The sequence below is a fragment of the Paroedura picta genome, chromosome 7 (assembly GCF_049243985.1).
Source record: "Paroedura picta isolate Pp20150507F chromosome 7, Ppicta_v3.0, whole genome shotgun sequence".
NCBI classification, from domain to species: domain Eukaryota; kingdom Metazoa; phylum Chordata; class Lepidosauria; order Squamata; family Gekkonidae; genus Paroedura; species Paroedura picta.
In genome coordinates, this window is record NC_135375.1 from 49,285,345 (window position 1) to 49,312,917 (window position 27,573).

At 42.0% G+C, this 27,573-nt stretch overlaps 1 protein-coding gene across 3 annotated transcripts in view; it reads left to right on the top strand.

The window, feature by feature from the left end:
• FER (FER tyrosine kinase) overlaps positions 1-27,573 on the top strand; it is a 165,413-nt gene that overhangs the window by 90,880 nt on the left and 46,960 nt on the right. The window lies entirely within an intron of this gene.

Consider the following 27,573-nt stretch of genomic DNA (forward strand, 5'->3'; position numbering starts at 1 on the left):
ACAAGATACTCAATGAACAATAGTTACAGGTAAGTGCAGTTTTATTTTCCAGAATCTTACCTTAAATAATCAAAGAACAGTTGACTGCCCAGATTTTTGCAGTGCATTCACTGCACCATGTTTTCGAGTATGGCCACCAATTTCCATGAGTCAGCTAAATGTAGACTTCCCATTTATTCCAGTCTTTATGGAATACTTAGTGATCAGTGATGCAGCTGTTGTTATTATGTTGGATATAGAGAGTGCTAGAATAGAATATCCAGTAAAGAAATATATTCAGGCATTTGTTTTATACCATTGTAGGCAGTTGCTGAGATTGTCATAAATTACAGGACCAAGTTGCATTACTTTTGATGTTCTCATTAAGGCTGTAAAGTTCCATTTATTTTGAAACTAGGGGCAAAGTCCGTTGTATCCAAGAATACAACGGGCGCTAGAGCTTGGCAGTGGGAAGAGGAAGGGGAGGAGTTGTTCAGTCTGTAAGGGCATGGGGTTGAATGTGTGTGTTGTGTGGGAGGTTGTGGTGACATGGTGGCAAATGAGGGCATGTATGTGGAGATATGGGTGTCAAGAACCTGTGATATGGAATGTTCATTAAGTGTGGGAGAGGACTGACCTTTGGGAATTGTGGCATAGTGGTTACAGATGAGCTTTCCAGAGCCACGTCCTCAGATATGTGAATGGAAAATCAGACTGGAGACTCTTCTTAGGGGAAGATTATATGGCAACCAATTCCTCCCAGTTCTGCGTCATTTCCCTTCTTGTGTGAATTAGGCCACAGACAGCGAAATGCCCCTCTGCCCTAATACACATGGGGTAGTCACAGTACACAGGTGTCCACCCTGTTCCTTCTTTTCCATTTTTTCACTGTTGATAAAATGTTATGCTCCCACATGCTTCTTTCATGGTTGCTCCTTAGAAGAACGGATTTTTGTACTCTATTGCTTACTACCCAAAGGAGGCTCAAAGCCAGGCCAAAAAGTCATTTCAGTGACCATGTGTCCCCAGCCATTCACTTGTTCTCTATTTACAGTTTCAGGCTGTAAATATTTATTTAAATCTTCCTGCACTTTCCAGACTCACAGGACTGATGCTGGTCTGCCTGTCTGCGCCCCAGATTACAAACAGTTGCTGGTAAGGGCTGACCATAGCCCATAGCCCAGGAGGGACATACCTGCACCACTCCCTACCAACTGCAGGCAAAAATGGCTCCTTTGAAGGCTGGACTCTGAGGTGTTTTACAATTTTGAAGTCCCACCTCCAAACCTCCAGGAATATTTCCAACCCAGGGGTAGCCAACCTCCAGGTAGGGCCTGGAGAGCTCCTGGAATTACAGCTCACCTGCAGAGTATAAATATCAGCTCCCAAGGCAGAAAAGGCTACTTTGGACAGGGTTGTGGTAGAGAAGAAACATTTAAGGCCTCCCACACAGGTTGTTGTTGAATTGAAACACTTGAGGCCCACTGCACAGGGTTGATGTGCAGATGAAACAGGAGACAAAAGAACCAGTTTCTTCTGCAGAATAACATTGTGCAGTGGCCTCAAATCTGCAGAGAGTTGCAAAGAAGAAAGACACATTTCTTGGCTGTGTTTAACCCCCGGCCAGAGCAGTATTTTAAGTGACAAGGGGCTTTACTGTGGCCTCCCTGTCAGCCAACTGTTTGGCAGAAGGGGAAAGTCCCCCCCCGAAACGGAATGCCCTCAGGCTCCCCTGCGTTGCTCTTGGAAACGCCACCCTCCCCTCAGTCAGGGCCTGTCAGAGGCTCCTTCGCAGCAGGCCTCAAGGGAGGGGGAGGGAGGGAGCGCACTCGCCAGCCTCCTGCCTGCTCTGTCAGGGTTCTGAGGCAATATGCAGTTGGACATGACAGTTAGGACAGCCTTGGGACAAAAAGGGTTGTCACAGCCTGTGTTCTCATCCCCCTTGGCAACCCTACTGACTTCCTCTCCCTGTGGTGGTCAGGAGCAGACTGGCAGCTAGACTGGGCTGGGTGAATGGAATTTTGGTCTGTCCTGATGAGGGACCAATCGGAAGGCGCTTTGCGCCTTCCGATTGGCCCCTCCACTTGTCAGTCCAGGGCCAAGGGGCCAATTGTTGGGGCCCCCCATCACGGACTGAGCCCACACCAACATCCCTTACTGTTTTATTAAGAGGGAAAAGATAGTGCAAGGGGAAGTTTATCTTTGCTTTGTTGAGACTTGAAACTCAAGAGAAAGAATGAATAGAAATTAGGCTTCAATCTGCTTGCAGTGTAATTTATTTTATGAAGTGATTAACATTGTGTTTTACTGTTTTGTTAAACTGATGCTGTTGTAATCTTGTTGAAAGTCAGAAGTAATTAGTACTCTCACTCTTTAATCTTAGTTAAATTGTTATGATGGCTCTGTCCACTCTCTTCCCACAGAGGCAAGATTTTCCCTCTATTTTTCTTTCCGTTGAATTGACTGAGCCACGCTAGTGATGGTGTTTTTTCTTTTCTGAAGAGTTCTGGCTGTCCCAACTTGTCACAGTACAATATTTTGGTTGGAACCCAAGAAAAGGATATGGAGCTAGCTTTAAATTAAACAACTTAAATAGCACTTCAGCCATTTTGAAATTCAGAAATAACAATATTTTATTTAACAGAGAGCAAAGGTCAGGGGAAATTAGAGACTGAAAATTTCTGAACTCAATATGGATAACTGAAGTAAAACCAGTCTTTGTACAGACTTTTGTTGTTAAGTTTTAAGTGAGTGAAAGTTTCTTATGTTGACCGGCTTTTGTTCCAATGTTTTTCTAAACAGTCCAGTACACTTTATTTGAATATTCTCCGACTCTTTTGGTTTCCAGAAGGCTGGTGCACTCTTTCCAGTCCCCAAACCCCTTCTCTTGAATCATCAGTACTGTCTTGAGTTTTTAACTGACTTTTAAGTTCTCTAAAGGCACACCAGCACTCTTCATAGCTAACTCCATGCATGACTAGCTAGGAAAATTCTCTCATTCTCGCCTTTCCTTATCCCCAATGTGAATCTTCACCTATTTTCCAAACTTCCCTATCAACTTTTACCAGTTCTCCTGTCTGTGACACTGTCAGTACTCAACTCTTCTCAGTAAGGCCAAAAATCAGACTAAATTCTCCTCAGTCTCCAGTTCAGAAATCTCTCTCTCTTCAGCTGATGCTAACTTATCAGATTGTATGGCTCACTCAAGGCTCTGTGACTCTATGAAGAATTAACTCTTCACAGTTATTTTATCTGTTTACGCAGGACTTGTAAGCTTTCAGAAATGCAGTCTATCACAAAAGTCAACAAAATACTACAAATTTTTGTTCAACAACAATTTCTTGAAAGAATGTATATGCTTGTAATGTTATACATATACGTTAGCTCAGTGTTCGTGTTTGGAAGAGGACTGAGAAGGGCTTCATGCATTTTTGTTTTGTATTTTTGTTCATTGGTAGATAAAATTGTAGCTTTAAAAAATCCACACTGAGATGCTTTGAGATGCCTACACAGTTGACATGACTTTTTTAATGGTGATTTTTAATTATATATGTTTTTATGTATTATGTTTTCTTTATGTACAGTGTTGGAAGCTGCCCCGAGCTGGCATTGCTGGGAAGGGCTGGTTATAAATTGGGGGTGGGGGTGGAATTTGATAGGTTATAGACTTGACACATGACACTGATTACTAAACTATTCTTTTTTCTTTTACACAATAGTATAAAAGTTCATGCAGTCTAGTAAGAATTACAGATTATTTCCTTTTTCTGAACAGGCAACTTTTGCCCTTGTAATCTACAAATTTTAGAATGCAATAATGAGTTCCATAGAAAAATGAAAAACCTGAGCTATTTAAAAATTATTTTTGTTTGTTTGTGTATTTGTTCGTTTGCCCTCCATTATGACTACACAAACAGAATTTCACCAAATGGCAAATTACATTAAAGCTCGCACTGAAGCAAGCAACAGATCAATACTAGCAGAATTAAAACCACACAACTTTGAAGAAAGCAATTTTTCATCATGTCTAGACATTATTGTTTTGGGTCTGATGTGGCATACAGTTGGCTGCTTATAATTGTCTGGGAAATGATACTCAAATGCCAGTATAGTACATCCCTTATAATTTACAACACATACATGTTATATAAATTGATTTTCCTTTGAAACAAAATGCAGAAATGATGGTAAACTTGGAGGATGTTTCAGATTGCTTTGTAACTTTATCCCTCTACCAAAACATTTTGAATTACTAAAAAGCTTTTCATGCAGTAAATTATGAGCAAGTAAAATGATTTTCTAAATAGCATGTCATTCTTTACAAAGCAAAATATATTCTATACTGATACTTGTGACATGGGGGCACACTGTTGTCTGGGCAAAAACTCTTTGCAGAAGCCATTATCACTATGGAGTTTTGTCCAAAGACCAGAGTGCCTGCGCATCACCAATGAAGTGGTAGCATTACTTTCCACGAGTGCTAGAAGTGACATCACCATATCAATGGTGACAGAGGCCTTGGCCTCATTTTGCTGATGGTAAGCCAGTTGAACAGCACTAGGGCAAGGAACTCCGGAATGGGGAAGTCTCCACCCCTGTGGAGGTCTGGATACCCTACTTTAAAAAGTTGAATTTAATTGAATGTTGGAGCCAATACAGAAAGTAGCTGATTCAGAAATTTATTCAGCTAATGTCACTGAATAATATTGCTAACATATAAACAGACAACCTCATGGATATATATTTTGTCATACATAAAAGCATCTTAGGTGAAATGATAAGATTTGTAGGATTGTCAAGAGTCTCTAAAGATCATTCCTGAAAATACTAGGCACCACAATGAAGTTCCTGGGCACTGTGGTGACCTGGGATTTGTTGAGGCATGCTGTAATATTTGTTTGTAGTTAATTAATCAACTACATTAAAACTAGAGTTAACCAAATAAAAATGTTTAGTTTAATAATATGTTTTGAATGGTGCCCAAATGGCACAATATTAAAAGCTCATTCTCACTAACCAGTTAGCACTTTTTTTTCTTCTTAGGGCAGTTGGTGTGAATCTTATTTTCTGAATATTTTATCTCTCATATTGCACATAGCAGTGAGAAAACCCAAAACACTGAAATCAGTTCATGGTAGATAGCATTAATTTGCTGCTATCTAGTTGTATTTCAAAGTGATAGTGTTTCTTGTCCTATATAAATAGACCGTTCCAAATTCTTACTGTTTTTCGTTACACAGTAGGTGATATTTTCACAATGTCTATCCAAATTAATGTAACAAGACTAAAATATTAAAACTAAGTTTTAACAAGGAGATAAAGAAATCACACACAGCTAGGGATATGACCTAGCTTTGAAGTTTTTATTTAGTCTCTTTCATAAAAAGATTAATTGCTTGAACTTTTACAACAATCATTTTGAATTTACCAGTAGAACAATTCCATTTATTGATAGGCAACTAAATATGAATTGTTACCATAGAGATGAGAATATGAATAATGTAATATGAACTGATATCACGTCTTTTATTCCCCACTTTAATTCTGTAAATCACCCTCTTGTGCCCTAAGTTCTTATAGATCATGGCTGAACAAAACTAGCAACATTTTAATGTAACATTTTCAGGTAAATATTCCAAAATTATATGTTGACACAACTGCATCAACTAATTTTGTAAGAATTCCTTTTAATATTCTCTGACCAAATGGTCTTTGGCTCACAAAAGTTTATGCTATTTATTGTATTTAAGGTTTCATGAGACTCTTATTTTGGATGCAGCAGTTGAACATGGCTAACCCTCTGGAATTTAAATTGTGTCATCTTTGCTAATAAAACATACAATTGTTATGCATCCTATACATTGCTATTTTCATGTACTGAACTAAAGGATGGTCTGACGTGAATTTGAAAAGTTAGCTGTAGTGTAATGCAGTCTAACACATGACCACATTTATGGCTTAATTTATTTTACAAGTGCTTCTAAGCAGACAGTAAATTTGAGTGATTTCTTATTCTGTGCCCCCAGTTTCATGAGGTCTTGCTTCATGAATCTCCTGGTCCTAGTTTTCCGATGCCTTTTTGACCAAAAAGCTAGACAAGGAGGGAGATAGGAAAGGGAGTTGCCATTGGTGCAATACGGTTTCCACAGTACTGTTCTATAGTGATTTCCCACTATAGTCTCAGGTAGCCCCAGGAGCTCGGGCAAGTCTGCAGTTAATCAGTGAGCTGGCCCTCCCACTGCAGTGAAAAGACAATTATGCTGAGTGATTTCCCTGGTGCCACCTTGACTGAATCCAAGAGCTCAGACATTCTGGGGTGAAGTTAACTGTGCTTAGTCCTTTTATCGGGAACAGGAAGATGATGAGAATAGGGATTGATTTCCTGGAGCCAAGGGAAGAAGCTGTGATCACATGTTGCTGCTAAGTAATAGAAGTAGTTTACTTCACTGTTGATGTGTTGAAGTTTGACCCATTAGGGTGACTAGTTTATTGCTGGGCAGATTAAGACCCTAGAGAATGAAAGGACAAAAGAGTAAGACGAAAACAGAAAGGAAGAGGGGGGAAGAAAACGGGCTGTAAGAAGTATTAAATAAACCTCCCCGTTGAAATCTGCCTTGGGTTGTTTCCTTGCTTGCATCTAGCTATAGAAGTCATGCATGCAAAGTTCTCTACCTCTTTAATGTCTTGAAGTTCTATTCTAACGTCTTGAAGTTCTTAGGACACTGGTGAAAAACCAGATATACCAGCAGCCAGTTCTTTCTCTTATGTACCAGGTATAAATCTGCTTTGAAAGCACTACGTATTCTGTTCCCTCCTCAAAATTTTCTGTTTTTGTGAAACCTTTGGCGCAAGTCTGTAAGCTACCACTTACTGCAGCTAAGCCTATGTAAATGTAAGTGCAACAAAACATATTATTCTCCTGTGTATTCTTTCCATCGCCTTTTTTTCCTCCTTGAATCTGATTTTAGATTACTTGCTCTTTGAAGAAGGAACCTGGCATCTTGTATTTTGTGCAGTGCTGTATACTAGCAGTCCCCAACATTTTTAAGGTTGAGGACCGCCTCCGGGGGTGGCGAAGAGCCAGGGGCCCAGGCACAGCATATGCGTGTTAGCGCCCCCTGATGGTGAAAATGCGCATGTGGGGAGCTGCCGCACATGCTCGTTTGTGCCTGCCGGCGTGCTGGAGGCCGCACCTGCCTCTTCCCCCCCCCCCACACAGCAAAAAGCTAGCTGGGCCACAAGTGAAGTGGGCGCTTTCGCGGCCGCTTTTGCGGCCGCTTCTCTTGCAGCCTGGTGAGCTTCTCGCTGTGGGGGGAGGAGAGGCAGGCATGGCGGCCCATCACTGAGGCCTTTGACCGCGGACCGGGTGTTGACGACCCCCGCTGTATACACTGAGGCTCTATATCAGTGATACACTCACTCCATGGGTTACAAAGATCTACAATCACAAGTACTATCTGCCCATGTACCAACCCACAAAACACATGCACCCAGGCATATTAAATATAACTTTAAATATAACCAAATTTTCAGTGCATCCCCTAGCTTATTGGTTGCATGTAAAATAAATCATGATGAAGCAAAATTAGAAGAGGAGCTGGAGGTGGCATGTGGAAAACCAACCTGTGAGTGCCAGTGTTCTGTTTATAAATAATAATTGGTGCTTTCCTAGGGCAACTGTACGAAGCTGTGAGTTTATTTGTGGTGCCCTCCAGGAAGTAAAACAGCAATATAGCTTCCTTAATATGAATTACTGGAAAAAAGGACAGTCAAAGAATTTGGAAGTCTTTTCCCTCCCAGCTATTGCAAAAGCTCTTGCACTAAGCATTTTTCTGTATAGTGGCAGCTTTTAAGTATCCTGCTGACAGCTTTTAAATATCCAGCTGACAGGCTGCAGAGCTATGTGGTGACATTGTCGACAAAAATTGTAAGCATATAAGAACGAGTTTCCATCCAGTTTTATCATCTTCACCTATGTGCCTAACATTATTCATTCATTTCCTCTGATATTGAGCAATAGTTTTAAAAAATCAGCAGATGTTAGCATGGCACTAATATCAGATTTTTTGATTAAGTTTTTGCAAACTTAAATGGACTCCGGGGAATGGTAGAGGACAGGAAGGCCTGTCACCTATTTAGCCACCTATTTATCTTCAGTATTCTGTACAGTTCCACTGGAGGCTGTTTTCCAGCTAGATTTAGTTTGTTCAACACCCAAGAGGAGCACCTCCCTTGAAGAATATATTGAAGGCTGCATTCATACTCAAATCTGCAAGAAGGCTCCCTCCTCTTCCCTCAGTTCTTTCTTGATTGCTGCATTCTGAAGACATGTTTTCCAGCTCACTGGAAGACTGTTTTGTTTCACAAAAGGCTTTGTCTACAAATGTACCCAGTGCAGTAGAGATAGGAATGACCCCCCCCCCCAAAAAAAAAGGCTTGGTTTGTGGTGGCCTCTGAACTAAGGGCCCAAACTGAACCAATCTTAAAAGGTCCCAATTAAACCAAGCTGGTCTGATGAATTCATTTACCTCTTTCTCCTGGCAGCAGTGATCCTCAAGCTGTCATATTCCCAGTTGACCTCAAATAAAAAGGTTTGGCATCTTTAGTAAAAGTGATTGAAAAGAAAGGTCATGATACCTTTTGTTAGGACTAAATTTCAGGACCTATACAGCTTGATATATTCTCCACCAGCCTTCATTTTAGATCCTACCTCCCCACTTCAGAAGGTAACCTCCTCCACTTACACAGGGACATCTGTTACACCCAGATGTGATCACTGATCACCGAACCCCATGACTCCCTGGACACTGCTGGATATAGCACTGAAGCTTCCTCTCCTCCCAACACCCATCTATCAAGATAAAGTTAACTCATAGCCTACTCAGAGATCAGGGTGAACTATAGACAACATCATACTTCCCAAACATTCCCAAAGTCATCAAATGGTCACTCCATTCCTACTTCCTCAGCAAATGTATTTATATAAACAGTAAAGAAATGACAGGTGATGTCAACACAGATCACACATAGAACATCATAAATAACAGTCACAACATAACATATCAGTAACAGTTCTAACAGTAATTATAACAGCTTATTATAATTAATTCATTGAACAAATTCAATATAACAACTTCTAGGGAGGCCAGAATCCTTCAGATTATGGAGGATATGGCTTGAGGGGGACTGCCAGACTTTTTTAGGTCAGATGTTTTGAGGTCAGATTAACCTCAGTCAAATGCCTGGGGGAGGGGCTAACTTTTGCAGGCCCTGCAAAATTCTGAGTTTGACCAGGGCCCTGATCTCTTCAGGGAGCTCGTTCCACCAGGTGGGGGCCAGTACAGAGAAGGCTCTGGTCCTTGTTGAGGTCTGACATACTTCTTTAGGGCCAGGGATTACTAGCCAGTTGGCAGTGACAGAATATAGTGCTGTTTTGGGGGTATAGGCAGAGAGACAGTCTCTCAGGTACACTGGGCCCAGACCACATATTGCCTTGAAGGTAATTACCAGAACCTTAAGCCTAATCCAGAATTCAATTGGGAGCCAGTTGAGTTGGAGTACCAGCCGAATGTGAGATCTCCACATTTGTGAAGATCCTTGCTGTGGCATTCTGAACAAATTGTAGTTAACATCTGGAGAGTTTCCCAAGGGGCTCAAGGAAGCAGTGGTACGCCCTTTACTGAAAAAGCCATCATTGGACCCGCGGAACCCTGCCAGTTACCGCCCAGTTTCGCACTTGCTGTTCCAGGGTAAGGTGATAGAGCGGGCCACGGCGGACCAACTCCTAGGTTTCTTGGATGAAACTTCGGCCCTCAGCCCGTACCAGTCTGGCTTCCGTCTTAGCCACCGGGTGGAGACCATGCTGGTCACCCTCATGGATGATATCCGGCGCCAGCTGGATTGGGGCAGCTCCGCCATTCTCGTGCTTTTAGACCTGTTGGCCACATTTTATGTGGTCGATCATGAGTTATTGGTACACCGCCTCGCCGGAGCTGGAATAAGTGGGACTGTGCTTCAATGGCTGGTCTCCTTTCTCCAGAACCGAATGCAGAGGGTTGCGATAGGGGAGAGTATGTCGAGCCCTTGCGAGCTCCCTTGTGGGGTTCCGCAGGGGGCGATACTCTCCCTCACACTTTTTAACATCTATATGCGCCCTCTAGCCCAGCTGGTACGGAGCTATGGGCTGGGATGCCACCAATATGCGGATGACGCCCAGCTCTACTTCCTAATGGACGGCCGGCCGGACTCCACCCCGGATACATTTGCCAGCTGTTTGGAAGCGGTAGCTGGATGGCTCAGGCAGAGTCGCCTGAAACTCAACCCCTCCAAGACGGAGGTCCTGTGTCTGGGCAGAAGAGGGCAGGACCAGGAAGCACGCCTCCCATGCCTGAACGGGGTGCAATTAACACCTGCACCAGTTGCCAGGAATTTGGGGGAGACATTTGATGCCTCCCTCTCTATGGAGGCTCAGGTCACCAATGTAGCTCAGACGGCATTTTTCCATCTTCGCCAAGCCCAGCTACTAGCGCCCTACCTGTCCTCGGAACACCTGGCCACAGTGATCCATGCAACGGTCACTTCCAGATTAGACTTCTGTAACTCGCTCTATGTGGGCCTTCCCTTGTCTTTGACTTGGAAGTGACAGCTGGTCCAAAATGTGGCTGCCAGGGTCCTCACTAGAACACCTTTGAGGGCCCATATTCAGCCGGTGTTTCGTCATCTGCACTGGTTAACAGTCTGTTTCCGAATTAGATTCAAGGTATTGGTATTGACCTTTAAGGCTATACACAGCCTGGGTCCTGTCTACCTGCGGGACCGCTTGGTTGCTTATGCCCCCCGCAGGGCACTCCGCTCTGCGGGTATGAATTTACTGGTTGTCCCGGGCCCACGGGATGTTCGCCTGGCCTCGACCCGGGCCAGGGCCTTTTCAGTCCTGGCCCCAACCTGGTGGAATGAGCTCCCAGAAGAGCTAAGGGCCCTGCGGGATCTAACAGCTTTCCGCAGGGCCTGCAAGACGGAGCTCTTCCGCCAGGCATATGGTTGAGGCCAGGGCAGCTCTCCCACTAATCCATCAGAGGATCCCCTCCAATATTGAGATCTCTAACATCGAGATCATTGTTAGATCTATTGTATTGGTGCCACCCTCTTCTGAATATTATTCTCCCCACCAGGCTGAACTTGGGGGGAAGTCAGGTAACTAAGATCAGAATTGTGACCACCGCCACTTATATGTTATATGTAACTTGTTGTTGATGTTAATTGGGGTTTTTATGGGGATTTTATTGTGTTTTAACTGTTTATGTTGTAAACCGCCCTGAGACCTATTTGGAGAAGGGTGGTCTAAAAATTAAATAATAATAATAATAATAATAATAATAATAATAATAATAATAATAATAATAATAATAATAATAATAATAATCATTTCTGGATTGAGGATAAGGGTAGGCCTGCGTAGAGCGGGTTGCAAAAATCCAGTCTAGAGGTGACCGTCGCATTAATCACTGTGGATAGGTGTTCTGGGGCCAAGTAGAGCACTAGTAACTTGGCTTGGTGTAGGTGGTATAAGGCCTGCTGCACTACTCTCGTGACCTGTGTCTCCATAGAGAGGGAGGCGTCAACAATCACACCCAGGTTTCTGGCAGAATGCTAGTCACTGAACTGCTAGTCACACTTGGTCCAGGTTGGGTAAGCACGCTTCCTTGCTTGGTCCCTTCATACCCAGCCACAGGAACTCCGACTTTGAAGGGTTGAGCTTCAGACGACTCTGCTTCCAAGCATATGGCTAAGGTTTCTGGGGGTGAGTCAGGGCGGTCATCCATCAGGAGGAAGAGTTGGGTGTCATCTGCATATTGGTGGCAACACAGCCCGTACCCCCGCACCAGCTGAGCAAGAGGATGTTAAATATGATAGGAGAGAGGACTGCTTCTTGTGGGGCTCCACATGTGAGATGGTAACAATTAGATACTCTCTCTCCTATTTCTGTCTATAACTTGCTCGAATTAACATTTGCTCTGTCTTTTCTGCTTGGGTGAGGCCTACAATACTGCTGTGTGCAAGTTTTGCTTTCTCTGATTGAGCAGCACACTTAAATGCAAGCTTATGCGAGAAAGCAACTTTTTGCTCTAACAGTCCAGCAGCTAAGCTGAGCAAGCTTGATTTCTGTCATTGAAATCCCTGCCGAGAACCAACTGTCTTTCAAATATGCCTTCAAGTGAGTCCTCCCTACTGGTTACAGTGGGGATCTTATTGCCTGCCTGTTTGGCTGAATGCTGCACATTGGAATCCACATCCAAGTAGGACCTAAAACTAAACATAACTCAAAGTCACCCCTTATTACAGCACTCTCATCAGTTCCAACCAACACAACCATGGTTCCAATGGAATGAGAAGAGATTTCTCCTCTGCAAATACCTTCATTGCATGCCTCCTCACTAGTCTGATCATTTTTGGAAGGGGAGATAGAGCCTGATCGTAGTAAACATGCAGTTCCTGCAGGAAACCAGTCTTTGGAACCATCGCTACTAGCCCCATGGCAGAGGTCCATGTATCCATCTATGGCAGGGTACCCTTATTATATCCTTTCTCCTCATCTGAAGGAGTGAATGACCACATCAAGAACCAAGGCATTCATCCCAGAATTGAGATGCAGCTTTCACCCCAGTTTGCTACCCTTCTATAGTGTCCCCTCGGCACCTTATAGGGCATTCTGATTCTAAGGGAGAACAGGTTGAAAGTAGTTCCCAATCTGTTCCAGGCTCAGACCTACCATTGAACCCCACGCCTGATGATAGCATAGGGAATTCTGACCCAGTATCACCCAGTGAAGTCTTAAGGCTCTGTGAAGAGCAAATGATGTGAATGTCCAGGTGCATGGAGTTTGGAAAAACCTCTAATAACCCAAGACCTCATGGCAAGCTATATTTGGATTCAGCTGGTATAACTGTTTTCCTTATTCTTGAAGGCATATCTAATATCTCAATAGCATTCTGGGAGAAGCCAGCCAGTATGCCTGCCACTTCTAAGAAGGTGGAAAACCTATATAAGGTACAACAAGAAGGTCATAATTACCTGTTCAATCACCCACCAACCTCATCCGTCATTGTGAAAGAGATGCAGGTGAGACAGCATACAGGTGCAATTCTTCTTCAGTAGACAGAGAAGGGTGGAAGATTGATGCAGTGAGCAGAAAGGTTTGTTCCTCTTTGTCGCTCAATCTACATTTCATTAATTATGGAGCAATTAAGGAAGGATTTCAGTTATTCTTTGGGGAGAAGATGATGGTATACCTAAAGCTTCTACCCAAGAATAAATAGCTCCTTGCAAAGTTACTGCAGGTGAAGATTTTATGTCTGTCCAAACAACAGATCAATGCAGGCAGACATGCCTCTGACTCCTCCTCTAGGGTCATGGCCTGTACACTTGTACTGAGACAGGATGCATGATTATACTTCTTCACTTTCCTCCTGGACACTTGAGAAAAGGTTGGAAATCTTCTCGAGCGAACCACACTATTCAAACCTATAACTGACAACCTCTTGTCTCAGATTAAAAAGAACAAGTAAACAGCTCATTCTGTTGACATAGCAGTGACTTCAGCCACTCTATACAGCCCACAGCAGTTGTACAGATTCCACCAATCACAGTCGTCACATCCTAAGCATTTGCAGCAACTACCTTGCAGTACAACTTGTTGCAGCATCCACCCAATGGTCATTCTCACAATCTGTGTCCCAGGGCAGGTGTAGGTTGAACCATAGGTCCAGTCAGCTAGGGCTCCACCAGAAGCCACCACCTAAGGAGTTGCACCAGAACCTCAAGGGTGCTTTCTGACAAGAGCCAATGGGGAATCAGTTACCTTTAAGTTTTAGGGACAAACTGGCTGTTTTCAGTAATAAGTGCGGAAGTGTTACTTCTGACCCTTGGGTGTTATCTGTTCTTTATGTTAGTTATTGATTAGAGTTTTATGAATGGCCACCCCTGCAAGATGCTGCTCAAGCATTGAATAACGCCATGCCTAAAATGGATCAAGAATTATTGTCACCAATAGATAAAGGGGCAGTGCATAGGGCTCCTGAATCAGATCCTAGCTGCTGTTTCTACTCACATTTCTTCTTAGTACCTAAGAAAGATATGGGTTGGAGGCCAATACTGGATCTGAGATGCCTTAGCATTTTTCTAAATGTTAGAAAATGTAAGATGTTATAATTTGAGGTGGTCATACATTTAAAAATTTTTAACTGTTGTTTCTGTGCACTGGACTAACAGGATGTTTTTTTTTTTCATATAACAATTCACCCTATGCATTTAAGATTTCTTCACTTTAAGAAAAATCATCTCTCCTACCTGTACACTGCCCTACCATTTGGTTTGGCCATGCCTCCCCTGCCCCACCCCCGGTTTTCTCTAGTATATAGCTGTTGTGATAGCATACCTAAGGGCCAAAAGTTGTTCAATTTATCCATTTTTGGATAAGTAGCTCATCACTGCACCTTCCTGTGAAGTGCTCATGTTGCAGGTTTCCTTGATCATATAAATGTGTCAGGAGTTGGGACTGGTGATCAGCAATAAGAAATCATGACTCAAACCATGTAGGCAGGCCACATTAAATGGAACCTTCCTAGACTCTACCATAGCCTTTTTGACTGCAGACAAAGCTCCATGCATCAAAACATTGGTTAGGTTTTTGATACATAACAGATTTCAATCTGTACCCTTTTTTCAGAAACTGCTAGAGCTTATGGTCTCTACCACGGATACAGTTCCACATGCATGTCTAAGGATGCAAACATGGCAGAACATTTTTAGGGAAGTATCTTTCTCTTTTGCATTCCATTTTTGCACTCGGGTACAGTAGCTTCATACCTGAAGATGCACCTAGCAACTATATCTGCCTGTCATGTGAAACAACAAAAATTAGTCTGAGGAAAAGTGCATGCACTCAAAAGCTCACGCATAAATCTTTGTTGGGCTTTATTGGACTCAATTTTTGTTGTGCTACTTCAGACCAACATGGCTACCCACGTCAATCTATCACGTGAAAGTTCAAGATAGGACCATATTTTCTCAACCAGCTTCCATAAGTTTTTTGAAAGACTTATTTCTTCTCGTCTCAGGCACTGATACTACCTCAGCTAGAAGAGTAGGGAAGTTGGTGGCTTTGAAGGGTAACCATCCGTTCATCAAGTTTCAGACCAGCTACATAGTATTTTTAGATCTAAGGTGGTTTCTGATTTCCATGTGGCACAAGACATTGTTCTTCCAGTGTTTTTTCTGTCCTGCACATTAGACACTGAAAAGATGCTGCATTCCTTAGATGTTAAGAGGTCTTCATTATTTTACTTGGACAGAACAAGTTGTTTCCAGAAAACCTCACAGTTGTGTGTTATTCAAGCAATTTGCTATTCAAGCCTCAGTACAAACCATATCCACATGGATAGATTTCAGTTCAGCTTTGGCTATGTACAAGCTAGGCTACCATGCTGATTGGGAGTTCACTCACATTACACACAAGTGAAAGCAGTATCAGCAGCATTTTGGAGAGACTTCTGTTGATTGTGTAAGTCAGGCTTTCTCAACCAGAATTTTGTGAATCCCTGGGGTTCTTTCATGGCTCTAGAAAGGTGAAAGCATGAAAAGCATGAAAAATGTTTCAGGGATTTCTCAGTGGTAAAAAAAAAGTTGAGAAAGGCTGATCTAAGTGGTAGCTATCTGATACTTTTGTGAAGCCTTATTTTTGTGGACATTAATGCAAGAAGAATTCAGGAGTTGACAGAGCTATCCAGCATTTCTTTTTCCAGTAAAGCTCTCCCTGCCTCAAGGTAACCAGCTGTACAATCTCCCAGTGTGGCACTGCACAGAAGACTGAAGATGAAAACAGTGTTACATTTACCTATAACTGTGATTTATCGAGATAACTTCTGTGCAGGCACACATTCCCTCCCTCCTGCTCCACTGTGAGTTCATAGGATGCCATTAATCTGTGGGATTCGCGATGGCTCATGGAGACTGGCAGAAAGTGGGGGGGGCTCCTTACAGAGCATGTGACCTTGTTGTGGTATGATCTGTAGGGAAGCATCTTCCCTCTGACTGTTAGAAATACTAAGTTTAGCTGGAAGAGAGCCTCCAATAGCTGACCTGCATAAAACGCAATCCCAGTGTATACCTGCACAGAAGATACCTCTATGAACAACAGTTACAGATAAGTGCAACACTGTTTTACTTGTGGAAAACGTACTGGATGTGTCTCAGCATTAAGGCAGGATTTAAATACTTATAAGTTTTATACAGTTAGAATTGTGTATACTTGATACAGTCTCCTTCACTTACCTTTTCCTAGTGTTAGGATTTGATGGGGAAGGTCCTGCTCAAAGTACAGTCACATCAAGATCTGTTGAGAGACAGAGCAGAATCTCTCTGTTGAGGACCTGGTACTATGTGATGCCTATTGAGATCTTCCATAGTGCATCCTTGAGGCTTTTGAAAAACTATTACAACCTCTTTTTTGGCCCTTCTTAGATCATGCGTACTTTGATATTTTACATCAGACTCTATAGCCATTTTAGTCTGTATGACTTGCTAGCTGCTTTGAATGGTAAAGGAATATGGGGGGGAGGGAGTGTCATTTGAATATAAAATACCTTACTTCCTTGCCAGTTAGTGAAACTTCTCACTATCTCCTCTTTTTGTTTGGGGGTGTTTGATAGTTTTAGGAACCTTGTAACATAGCATCTGATCTCTGGTTTGCATTTATACTTAATTTAGTCTTCTCTTCCTATAGGTAGCTGTTGTTCATAGGAATGACATTCTGTTTTAATGAAATACTTGACTCTGTTCTAAACCATAATGTTCAGCCCTTTTAGTATTTTTCCATTTCCTGCTAGCAGGGTAATTTTCTCTGTTCTAGGGATTGTGTGTAATATTCCTACACTGAAGTGCACTTTATTTCCAGTGTCTGTTTTTATTTAAAAAGAAGATAGCGTTAAAGCAAGCTGTGTGTTCTAAGGCAAGCCTTAGTTCTGCAAGCTTATCTCTAACTTTCAGTTTCCTACAGGGACTGGGAAAAGTTAAATATATCACAATTTGCATTTTATTCTATTTAGTTTGTTTCCCAAAATATGTTAGCTACTTTATTGAGCAAATAAAGGTTGTTGCTGAAGAGTTCTAGGAATAGTATGAGCAGCTTGATTCAGACATCTTTGAAATCTTTGGAAACCATTTTTTTTCCATGATCCCTGCCTCAGGGTTTGTCTGCTCATTCCTTCATTTTCAACGTGAGAACGAGCATTGAAATTATATCAATGAAGTCTCTGAAACAGTTATCATTAACTTATCTGTGGCAAGGGCTATGTAGTTAGAATTACCAAGCACATTCTTGTACTTTTATGGTTTCCATATTTTTGCATGATTCTTAAAAACTTTGGTTCTCTGTGGTTGAAACCAGAAATTTTCTGCCATCTTTTGTGCCCCAGTCCCCTTTGGTTTAACAGCTGGCACTGCTATTAGATGGAATTCCTTGTGGAAATGTTCTTCCAAGGTGATACAGACTTCATTTGATTTATATTTTAGTCTAGCACAGATGGGAGTCCCTAATCTCTTTTAGCCTGTGGGCAATTTAGGAATTTTAAGAAAAGAAAGTGAGCGTCTTTACAAAATGGCTGTCATGGGGACTCATTTATATTTTTTTTCTCCAGGGTTGAGGATCTACCATCTAAATGTATGTGCAGAAGGTGGTTTGTTAACATTGCCAAATCTTTGTGGGATTGGGGATTTTGAAATAAGAATCCAGTTGAAACCAATGATGGAGGCTCCACAAGACTTTATACAATGGATTTTATTTGGGCTTTTTATGAGATAAGGTATTCTGGATATGGCAGTGGGTGCAATGCTGGGAGGGTACAGTGAATTTTCCTGGTTTCAATGAGGAACATACATTCCCCATACACTTTTTCATATTTACTTTCATTTCTTCTAGTGAGGGTCATTTTCTGTCACTTCATTTTTCCCCCTCTGGTAGTTTTGTTGCTGTTGTGGAGAAGTGGTTTTCAAGCAGATAAACAGAGCCAGATTGTGAGCTCAGGCACTCCATTATCTGTTAAACTACAGCTCTTTACTGGACTTTACACCATTGGGGTAATCTTTTTGCTATCTCATTGCTTTTAACATACCTCAAAGCTAAATAAGTGGCAGGTAGAAATGAAGGTCAGAAATACTGAAGATCGATCGAAGACAGAGAAATGGGACGGAATAAATGTGAAAGGTCACAAGGAAAATATAAAAGGGGGAAATCTGGAGTGAAAGAAGGTAAAATGAAGGACACTTGAAAAGGAATAAGGAAGAGTGGTAGAGATAAGGTAGGGTAGGGACACCAGGAAACTGGATGTCATCATTGCTCTTCTAGCATTAAATACGAAACAAAGCTACCACCCATACTAAACCTTTGAGGCAAAAGCATTTTTTTCTCTCCAGCTATAATTAAAATGCTCCTGTAGTTGCCTTGGGGTGTTGTATATGTGAGTAAACACAACAGCATTAATACAATGTCAAGGTGACTGTGCACATGTTAGGCTGACTACTGGCTAAGATGATTCATTGATATTTCATCAGTAGAAGCAAAGGTTGGGGATCTCGTTCTAGTTTTTGAATGTCTTATCCATCAGAAGTTGGAGTAGGTAAAGCCGGTCAACTTAAGGGAGAAAACAAAGGCAACAAATGACAATTTTTAGTTTCAGATTAAATAAAAAGAATCTTCTCCAATACTGTCCAGCCTGCCAGTTAAGATCTGCCTCTCAGAAATACCATTAAAAAAATCAAGAGAGAAGTGAAAGTTAAGAGGAACTGTGGCTCAGTGAACAACTCAATATGCAGAAGGTCCCAGGTTCAATTCCTTGCATTTCTAGTTAGAAAGGATTGAGTAATAGGTCATGTGAAAGACTTCTGTCTGAGACCCTGGACAGCCTGTGCCGTTGTTGGACCTTGATGGACCAATGGTCTAATTCAGTGTAAGGCAGCTTCATATGTTCACTTAAAAGATTCTAGCTGGCGTTGACTAAATCTAGGAGCATTTTTCATTGGGGTCACACAAACTGCTTTCTGGGAATAGGAATATAACGCAACTTCTGCAGTCTGACTGTAAGCAAATAAATAAATAGCTTTGAGGGCTGCTGAGCTGGAGAGCCTAAGGATGTGAAATTCTCTTGGGCAGATTCCTCTAGAAGGCCAGGAAGCCAGGCCTCCAGAACCTCCCTATACTGTTATGGTCTCGGCAGACTTATGTATAGGCATATTCTACCTCAAATCAAACTAGAGAATTACAAGTGTCAGCTAATAATGAAAAAGTGAAGTTCCCATAGGAAACTGACAGGTTGCCTTGTGATTCCACGAGATCTTTTCACTTTAAGTCCAGAATAAATGGCTAGTGCTTATGCTGCAATAACCTGACAATCCTTTTTACTAAAGAATGCCCTGAATTATATAAACATACCTAGTAAATCCTCCATCAGTAAGATAACATAATTTCCTGCCCCTTTAGAGTAAGCCATATAACAAGAAGCTATGTTCTTGCCAGTGGCAGAAAAAGATGAAAATGTTGTTGTTGTTATGTGCGAAGTCGTGTCCGACCCATCGCGACCCCATGGACAATGATCCTCCAGGCCTTCCTGTCCTCTACCATTCCCCGGAGTCCATTTAAGTTTGCACCTACTGCTTCAGTGACTCCATCCAGCCACCTCATTCTCTGTCGTCCCCTTCTTCTTTTGCCCTCAATCACTCCCAGCATTAGGCTCTTCTCCAGGGAGTCCTTCCTTCTCATGAGGTGGCCAAAGTATTTGAGTTTCATCTTCAGGATCTGGCCTTCTAAAGAGCAGTCAGGGCTGATCTCCTCTAGGACTGACCGGTTTGTTCGCCTTGCAGTCCAAGGGACTCGCAGGAGTCTTCTCCAGCACCAGAGTTCAAAAGCCTCAATTCTTTGACGCTCGGCCTTCCTTATGGTCCAACTTTCGCAGCCATACATTGCAACTGGGAATACCATAGCCTTCACTAAACGCACTTTTGTTGGCAGGGTGATGTCTCTGCTTTTTAGGATGCTGTCTAGATTTGCCATAGCTTTCCTCCCCAGGAGCAAGCGTCTTTTAATTTCTTTGCTGCAGTCCCCATCTGCAGTGATCTTGGAGCCCAGGAAAATAAAATCTGTCACTATCTCCATTTCTTCCCCATCTATTTGCCATGAATTGAGAGGGCCGGATGCCATGATCTTTGTTTTCTTGATGTTGAGTTTCAAGCCAACTTTTGCACTCTCCTCCTTCACCCGCATCAACAGGCTCTTTAGTTCCTCTTCACTTTCTGCCATTAGAGTGGTATCATCTGCATATCTGAGGTTGTTGATATTTCTCCCTGCAATCTTGATCCCAATTTGTGACTCCTCTAATCCCGCATTTCTCATGATGTGCTCTGCATACAAGTTAATAGGCAAGGCGACAGTATACAGCCTTGCCGAACTCCTTTCTCAATTTTGAACCAGTTAGTGATTCCATGTTCAGTTCTCACTGTTGCTTCTTGACCTGCATATAAATTTCTCAAGAGACAAATAAGATGCTCTGGTATTCCCATCTCTTTAAGAACTTGCCACAATTTGTTGTGCTCCACACAATCAAAGGCTTTAGTATAGTCAATGAAGCAGAAGTAGACGTTCTTCTGGTACTCCCTAGCTTTCTCCATGATCCAGCATATGTTGGCAATTTGATCTCTAGTTCCTCTGCCTCTTCGAAATCCTGCCTGTACTTGTGGAAGTTCTCGGTCCACATATTGCTGGAGCCTAGCTTGTAGGATTTTGAGCATAACTTTGCTAGCATGAGAAATTAGTGCAATGGTGCGGTAGTTTGAACATTCTTTGGCATTGCCCTTCTTTGGGATTGGAATGAAAACTGACCTTTTCCAATCCTGTGGCCATTGTTGAGTTTTCCAAATTTGCTGGCATATTGAGTGTAGCACTTTTACTGCATCGTCCTTTAAGATTTTGAATAGTTCAACTGGAATGCTGTCACCACCACTAGCTTTATTGTTGCTCAGACTTCCTAAGGCCCATTTGACTTCACATTCCAGGATGTCTGGCTCCAGGTCAGTAACTACCCCATTGTGGTCATCAGGGATGTTAAGCTCGCTCTTGTATAGTTCTTCTGTATAATTTTGCCACCTTTGTTTAATCTCTTCTGCTTCTGTGAGGTCCCTACCATTTTGGTCCCTTATCATACCCATCTTTGCATGAAACGTTCTCTTCATATCTCCAATTTTCTTGAAAAGATCTCTGGTCCTCCCCATTCTATTGTTTTCTTCTATTTGTTTGCACTGTTCATTTAAGAAGGCATTCTTATCTCTTCTAGCTTTTCTCTGGAATTCTGCATTCAATTGGGTGTATCTTTCTCTTTCTCCCTTGCCTTTCACTTCCCTTCTCTCCTTAGCTATTTGTAAAGCTTCCTCAGACAGCCAGTTTGATTTCTTGCATTTCTTTTTCTTTGGGATGGTTTTAGTTGCTACCTCTTGTACAATGTCGTGAACCTCCGTCCATAGTTCTTCAGGCACTCTGTCTATCAGATCTAATTCCTTAAATCTATTTGTCACCTCTACTGTGTATTCGTTGGGGATATGATTTAGTTCATACCTGAGTGGCCTAGTGCTTTCCCCTACTTTCTTCAATTTAAGCCTAAATTTTGCAACAAGAAGCTCATGATCTGAACCACAAAGCTCCTGGTCTTGTTTTTATTGACTGGATAGAACTTTTCCATCTTTGGCTGCAGAGCACATAGTCAATCTGATTTCTGTGTTGACCGTCTGGTGATGTCCATGTGTAGAGTCGTCTCTTGGGTTGTTGGAAAAGAGTGTTTGCTATGACCATTGTATTATCTTGACAAAATTCTACCAGCCTGTGCCCTGCTCCATTTTGTACTCCAAGGCCAAACTTGCCTGTTATCCCGGTTATCTTTTGGCTTCCTACTTTAGCATTCCAATCCCCCATGATGATAAGCACATCATTTTTTGGCGTTGCTTCTAGAAGGTGTTGTAAGGCTTCATAGAACTGATCAACTTCATCCTCTTCAGCAGCAGTGGTTGGGGCATAGACCTGGATCACTGTGATGTTGAATGGTTTGCCTTGGATTCGAACTGAGATCATTCTGTCATTTTGGGGATTGTATCCCAAGACTGCTTTTCCTACTCTCTTATTGATTATGAAGGCTACTCCATTTCTTCTGCGAGATTCTTGTCCACAGTAGTATACCTGATGGTCATCTGAATTAAATTCACCCATTCCTGTCCATTTTAGTTCACTGATTCCTAAAATGTCGATGTTCAGTCTTCTCATTTCTTGTTTAACCACGTCCAGCTTGCCTTGATTCATGGATCTGACGTTCCAGGTTCCTATGAAATAAAAATCTTTACAGCATCGGTCTTTTCGCCACCAGTTACTTCCACAACTGAGCGTCCTTTCGGCTTTGGCCCAGTCGCTTCATTCATTCTGGCGCTACTCGTACTAGCCGTCTGCTCATCCCCAGTAGCATATTGGACACCTTCCGACCTGAGGGGCTCGTCTTCCGGCGTCATAACGTTTTGCCTTTTGGAACTGTCCATAGAGTTTTCATGGCAAAGATACTGGAGTGGTTTGCCATTTCCTTCTCCAGTGGATCACCTTTTGTCAGAGCTCTCAGCTATGACCTGTCCGTCTTGGGTGGCCCTGCACGGTATAGCTCATAGCTTCACTGAACTACGCAAGCCCCCTTGCCACAACAAGGCAGCGATCCTTGAAGGGGGAAGATAAAAATAGGGGGCATTAAAAGGGCTCTATTTTAATCCAGCATTTTAGGTTCAGCTTTACCCAGAACTGTTGCACCCCAACTTCAACTTGAGACAACATTCATGCTTCAGGATCAAGCAATGTATTTTTCTGTCTTTTAAAATTTTCTTCCCCCTCTCCTTTCCAGCCAGGTCTCTCCCACAGTCTGATCACACACTTCTCCTGACTCTTCCAGAAATTCACCCCTTCCCTTCTGCCTTTGCTTTTAACCAGTCCTTAGCATTGTACTTCTTTTCTTCCTTCTTTATCTTGATTGGGAACCATTCTTTGGGTTCTTTTGTCTGCAAGGGGAGAGAGTTCAGAATTAGATTTATGATAATTTTGTATCTGTTTTCTGTATAAGTGCATCTGTACTGTTACAGCACTATTTCCAGAATGAGAAATGGAAAATACATTTTCTTTAGGAAAAAAAAAGATGAGAAAACAACCAAAGGGTTAAGCAGTGTAGTTTGTTTTCTAGAAAGATTTAATTAAAGAACATGCAATTAAGCCATCACCTCTTTTGTCTTTCTATGTAAAGAAGTCAGATTGCTGGAAGACCTGGTAAAAGCTTAGGAGTTAGCAATTAAAATGCTAATCCCTCTCATAAATATGCCAGCTTAAATCTGAGGACTGTAGAGTTAGAAGGAGGTTCACTCTGCTGTTAAGTTAATAATCACATGCTTTGCATAATCTCCTATTCCATATCAGCATAAGGTCTGAAACGTTTAGCATATTGGAATGCCTTTCTTCAAATGAAGAACATCAGTCTGTGAAAGCTTGTCCAACAGAGATTCTGTTACAGGATCTGAGTGGTTACCACCCTGCTCAGTGCAACCATGAGGAAATGCAGCATCCCTGACAAGATGGCCATCCAACTTTCTATTGAAGAGGAATCCAGCACCTTCTAAGGAAGTTTGTTCCACTGTCCCAACTGTTACTGTTAGGAAATGTGTCCTAATATTTGCTGTCTTGTACTTCTTCCACATTAGCTCCATTCTCCAGGCTAAACATTCTCAACTATTTCAACCTCTTCACAAAGTGTTTCCTTTCCTTGACCCCTCAGCTTTCTGATCACCTTCATTTTGTCAGAGTCTTTCTTAAAACGTACCCCAAACTGGATACGTTTAAGTGGGTTGGTCTAAAGCAGCAGAACAAATTTAAAATCCAATGGCACCTTTAAGACCAACAAAGTTTTATTCAAGATATGAGCTTTTGTGTGCATGCACATTTCCTCAGTAACAATATAATGGATGGAAGTAATCAGTTCATACTTATAGGTAAGTGTGAGAGTAAATTAACTTACAGCATAATGAAAATAGTTAACAAATTCCAGAGATAAATGGGAAAAACAGCAATTTGGATGTTTGTATTCAGTTGCGATTGAAATGCATGGGAAACATCTTGGGTTCAATAAATATGTCTACGTGAAGGGTATAATCATAGAATCATAGAGTTGGAAGGGGCCATACAGGCCATCTAGTCCAACCCCCTGCTCAACGCAGGATTAGCCCTAAGCATCCTAAAGCATCCAAGAAAAGTGTGTATCCAACCTTTGCTTGAAGACTGCCAGTGAGGGGGAGCTCACCACCTCCTTAGGCAGCCTATTCCACTGCTGAACTACTCTGACTGTGAAAATTTTTTTCCTGATATCTAGCCTATATCATTGTACTTGAAGTTTAAACCCATTACTGCGTGTCCTCTCCTCTGCAGCCAACAGAAACAGCATCCTGCCCTCCTCCAAGTGACAACCTTTCAAATACTTAAAGAGGGCTATCATGTCCCCTCTCAACCTCCTTTTCTCCAGGCTGAACATTCCCAAGTCCCTCAACCTATCTTCATAGGGCTTGGTCCCTTGGCCCCAGATCATCTTCGTTGCTCTCCTCTGTACCTTTTCAATTTTATCTACGTCCTTCTTGAAGTGAGGCCTCCAGAACTGCACACAGTACTCCAGGTGTGGTCTGACCAGTGCCGTATACAATGGGACTATGACATCTTGTGGGCAAATATCTAATGGGCAAATAGATAATCACTTTCTGATTACAGTTAGCTGAGACCTTGCTCCTCTGCCTCCAGCCTGTCCTCTCAAGCATGGAAGCCACTTAGTGCATTAAATTCTTTGAAGAAGAGCATTTGACTGTTTCTGTTGACAGACCAAAAGCATATATATAGTATTCCAAACTATATTGCATTATACTAGTCTACTTGTATGTATATACAAATCAGTTATTCCAGTTAAGAGATAAATTAAAATACAGAGGATTTTTGACCTTTCTGAGGGATTGTTGAGAAGGTAGGTTAGCATATGTAGTGAGGTTAAGAAGCCAATACCTTTCTTAAGTTACAGTAAAATCTACTTGTTCAAATCAGTTATTGCAAGTAAGAGATAAATTAAAATACAGAAGACATTAGGACTTTCTGAGGAATTGTTAAGAATGCAGGCTAGCATATATAGTGAGTTAAGAAACCAATGTCCCAGTTGTGTCCTGGGGATTCCATTGTTCAGAGTGCTGTAATAACTTGTATTTCAGCAGTTTCCCTTTCCATTCTGTTCTTGAAGTTCCTTTGTAATAAAACGGCTACTTTGAGGTCCTCTATTAAATATCTTGGAAAGTTTTAAGTGTTTTAAGCCTAATGCTGGGAGCGATTGAGGGCAAAAGAAGAAGGGGACGACAGAGAATGAGGTGGCTGGATGGAGTCACTGAAGCAGTAGGTGCAAACTTAAATGGACTCCGGGGAATGGTAGAGGACAGGAAGGCCTGGAGGATCATTGTCCATATGGTCGCGATGGGTCGGACACGACTTCGCACCTAACAACAACAACAACAACAACAATGTTAGAAGATGACCGTGTGAATAAGCTTTTGATAGTGTAGCTGATGTTGTTGGGTCCAGTGATTGTGCTGTCTGGGTGGATGTGGCAGCAAAGTTGACATCTAGATTTGTTGCAAGCTCTGGTACCAGTATCCATGTTCAAACTAGATGTATTATTGGAAATTGTATTATTCCCACACTGGATACATTACTCAGATAAGGCTGACCAGTTTAGCAAAAAGTAGAATTGTTATTTCCTTTGATGTGCACAATGTGCTTTTGTTAATGCAGCCCAAGTTGTATTAGCTGCTAAAATGTGCTGCTGCTTTACAGCCTAAAATCTACTGCTGTTCACAACCTATGCTTGTACCTCCAAGCTGAATATCCCAGACAAACCTGATCTCATCAGATCTCTGAGGTTAAGCAGGGTCAGCCCTGGTTACCATTTAGATCGGAGACCACCTAGGAAGTCCACGCTTACTATGCAAAGTGACACAAGCAATGGCAAACTGTCTCTGAAGTCTCATCCCTTGAAAACCCTACAGGATCATAATAAGTCTGGTTTTTAAAAAAGGCAGGCGAGAGTCCAACCACTTTTATTCCTGTAGAAATTTGTTTTATTGATTTCTGGCCCAGCGTGCCACCTGCCAAGATGATTTTGAATCATGACTATATCATGACTATAGTGCTTGCTGTGCTTTCCAGTTTCACGTAAGCTGCATATTTAATAAGCAGCTCCTCTGGACCCTTATCATGGCCGCTGATAACCATGCTGAACAGCCGAGGACAGAGTCTTGTGATACTCCACTGAAGCTATCTCTCCAGGTTTAATGGAAGTTTTTAATGAGTTCTGGTTGGTACAATTGTCCAGCCAACTATGAATCTACTAAACAGTGTTGCTATCCAGCCCACATTTAGCTATCTTGTTCACAAGGGTGTTTTATTTTGTATTTATTTTTTATCTACGTTATTTATAGTCTTCCTTTCTCACAGGGTCTCAGCAGATTACAACTAGTGAGCCTGTAAAGTCATAAACAATGGGGCATTCAGTAACCAACGTGTTAGGATTTTAGAAGTCTGGAACCAGCCAGAAAGAAATGAAGCATCGCTTAAGTATTCACATGACACATTGAGTGATACAGAAATTACATAAATAGGATCCTACTTACAATGAACTAAACAAGGCAGTACAGGCCACAGTCTTTAATTGTTTTTCTAAGCGAGTTTGTAAAACAATCTTGTGCAGTGCAACCCTATTATCTGAGCAGAAAAGCTCTCTTAAATAATTCGGTTTTGCTACTGGACTCTTGCTCTTTTCTACTGCTGGAGGAAGACTAAGACAGCAACCCATCTTGATCAGTTTTGCATATAGTTTGCGGAAGGCCAGGAGAATGGGACCTGTCCCGATCTCCCTAGGCAGCCTGTTCTACAAGGTGGGTGCCACCTTTTAATTTTGCCCATTTGCAGGTTCACACCTGCAGAAGCCTCTGATGACTTGAGTAGAGTTGTTGTTGCAGAGCATACTGAGAGCAGCCATCCTGCAAATAAGAGGAGTGAAGGCCATGAATGGCTTTGTATGTTATCATGAAGGTCTTTGTCAAACACGATCTATAAAATTAATCAGATACGACCCGTTATCATGGCCAGTTCAGGATCTTAAATGTCCTGTGTTTTTTCAGAAATGAAAAGCTATGCAGTCATTTTGCAACTGGCTGTTAGCAATGAGATGGATTGGGAAAAGGGTTCGTCAAGATTACTTTGTAACAGTTATGTTAAGTGCTTTCTCCCACTCTGCCTTTCATCAAAATGAGCTTTTGGGACAGACTAGAATAAAAATGCAAATAACATCTAGACTGGGATTGAGGAGCCCCTTTAGGGACATCCAAAAGCTTGGGCATGTCCAATGCGATTTCTGCTCTTTTTCTCCCCTTTGAAGTACAAACTTCCATAGCATTATT